The sequence below is a fragment of the Oryctolagus cuniculus genome, chromosome 2 (genome assembly GCF_051225735.1).
Source record: "Oryctolagus cuniculus isolate XC-2025 breed Fujian yellow rabbit chromosome 2, ASM5122573v1, whole genome shotgun sequence".
Lineage (NCBI taxonomy): Eukaryota > Metazoa > Chordata > Mammalia > Lagomorpha > Leporidae > Oryctolagus > Oryctolagus cuniculus.
This window is the reverse complement of record NC_142868.1, coordinates 63,005,353-63,008,490: the sequence shown is the minus strand read 5'-3', so window position 1 is coordinate 63,008,490 and position 3,138 is coordinate 63,005,353.

Below are 3,138 nucleotides of genomic sequence, written 5' to 3'. Positions count from 1 at the left end.
TCATTGTCATTTCCTCCAATACCACTGCTCCTACAACTCTTACTGATTACTGGTTCTAAAGAATTGATGCCATCACCCCTGCCCCACTCTAGTCAACTTTCCTAACCCCATCCTCTTCTTCTATCTCTAAGATTTGCTCCTGAAATTCTTTCCTTTACTACCTCTTGAGCATCAGTACAATTTTTCCTTTGTATTTGGCCATTCTCTTTACTATATAAACACCCTGTTATTACTCCCATATGAAAAGAAGAAATAATATTTCCTGATTCAGTTTTTCCTCCTGCAAACACTCAATTTCTCTTTTCTGTTTAAGAAAACCCAGGAAAGTTGAATATCCTAATTGCCTCTCATTTTCCACTACTTCTTCCTCTAATTCTTACATGTTGATTTTAGGAAAAAGATTCTTCAGGCAAGAGATACTCAAGGGATATACAAAGCCTTCAAAAACATTATGGGAATGCATATTATGTAAAAACATATATGGATTTCAAATTTTTGTATCAAAATTAGCTTATCTTTTAATTCCAATCTCATGAATTTTTTGAATGCCCCTTTTACCTTAAGTTTAAGACAATCAATGAAACACCATTGAGTTTCACAGAGTATCAAACTTATGGAACTAATTTGTGCAAAAATGAAGGTACTTCAAAAAAGTTAATGGAAAACGGAATTAAAAGATAAATTCATTTTGATATAAAAATTTTTGAAATGAAATCCATGCTGGGTGTTTTCACAAAATGCATAGCCATGAACTATCTGAAGACTGCTCATGGTTCAAAACAAGTTTGTTTCATGATATAGTAACTTAGCAATTAGATAACTCTACTAAAACTGCATTCAATGAGGATCACCAGTGACGACTAACTTAAAATCAATGGTTAACTTTTGATCCTTAGCTTTCTTGACCCACTGACTTTGTATCAATGATGTCTCTCTCTACCTTAAAATATTTTTTTGATTGTATGTCCAGGACACTAGATTTTTCTGGTCTTCTTCCTACTTCTGTTCTCTCACTATTGTTCTCCTTGGTTATTTCTCATCTCTCAATTTCAGAGGTTAGAATTCCCACAGATTTTCAGTAAATTGCTTCTCTGTTCAGTGTGCATTCCTCTTGTATGCTGTAAATAATATTTAGGGTATATGGGCACGGAGACTGATAGGGTATGATTTTAAAAATAGTATGAAACTATACTTGGGGCACTTTTCTACCCCATCTATTCCTTATCCTCCATAATTACTGTTCTAAATTTGCATATTCCAGATGCCCACACTTTGATATTATTCAGTATTCTCACCAAGATGCCACCCCTCCTCCTTTGAACTGTCTGAACAGATTAACTATCATGAATCATTGGGAGAGATTTTTCGTGCAACACTTCTGCCCTCCTTGAAACACTTGGGATAATTAAGGAGCAAGGAAGATCAGCCTATCTGCCAGCCATGGTGCATTCCCAGACCTCTACATTCCCCTCTCAGTTCTTTCTTTTTTTTCTTATTTTTTTTCTGTTAAATATTTATTTATTTATTTGAAAAGCAGAGTTACAGAGAGGCAGAGGCAGAGAGAGAGAGAGGGCTAGAGAGAGAGCGTGAGCCCATATGGGATGCCAGCACTGAAGGCGGCAGCTTTACCCACTACGCCGCAGTGTCCGCCCCTCCTCTCCCCTCAGTTCTTATTTCTCTGCACTATGAGGATCTTACTAGGAGGATCTCAAGCCACGGTGCTCTTGGATAATTAATAACTTGCCTAATTCATGAATACATATTAGGATAACCTGAAATGTTTGACCTGAAGTATTCACACTATTACTAAGGGCTAAGCAGAGGATGTATCAATTACAAGAAATGGTTCATTTTATGATTTTTCATTCACCATCAAAGATTGTGTAATGAAATATCTTGAAATAAGCTGATCAAGTTACTAACACCATGTTTGTATGGCTTTAAGTTCCACTATTGTTGAGCAACTTGTGATTCTACCTACATAACTCTGTCTTTCTTTATGTAATTGAAAGGGATACTGTTTCAGCAAAAATGTGCCAATTACATATCTTGCCCACTTCTATGATTGCTATAACAAATTAACATAAACTTAATGGCATAAAATATCATAAACTCATTCTCATTCAGTTCTGAAAGTTAGAAATCTGAAGTCACTTTTACTGGCACAGTATCAAAGTGCTGCCTGGACCATGATCTGTTTAGAGGCCTTAGGAGAGAATCTGTTTCTGTCATTCTCCAACTTCCAATGACTTCTGGCTTTCCTTGGCTTGTGGCAGCATCACTCTGATCTCTGCCTTCATGGTTACGTAATCTCATCCTAGTATGCTTATTTTTAAAGTCTCCTTCTGCTTCCCTTTTATAAGGATAATGAGATTGCATTTAGGATTGACCTGGATACTGGATAATCTCAGGCTCCTTGTTATCTCCCTACATCAAGTCTTTTTTTTTTAGTTTCTCTTTTGTCATGCAAGGTACCAACCACAGATTCAAAATAACATGCACATAATTTTTGAAGAGCCATTATTTGGTTTCTCCTACTCCTCAATCTTTGACTGCAAGCACAGATAGGTAATATCTGCAAATATTGTAAGGTAGGAAGGGGTAGGAAGGAAAGAAGAGGGGAAGGGAATATTACAATGTTTTTAGAACTATATCTACAAGTCACACTGAAACTGTTAAAAACTAATTAAAATCAAAATAGAATATTTTAATAATTAAAGAACTTACCAAGGAAAACTGTTAATTCCATTATCAATATTTTTCCCATGGTTTCAAGTTTGGATTTCTAAGTCTCTATGACTTATCTCACATGTGTGCTTTTTGCCAATATATAATTCAGATTAAATGCACTAAAAAAAAAGAAATGTGCAAAAATCCAGAACTTTTGGATATATATGTGTTGCATATCTATTTTGTACATATGGCTTTTTTCATAAGTATTAGAGCATAATTCTAAAACTTTAATGAAAATGGACAAATGCTATTATTCTATTTCAACTCTTCAGTCTTGTATGAAAAAATAATTTGCACAGTATTTTCAATTCCCTTATTACAATTTTTGCCACAAGAATGAGGTGTCAGATTTTTATTGTCTGATATATACTGGGAATTAGAATTGCATGCCCTACCACCCTGACC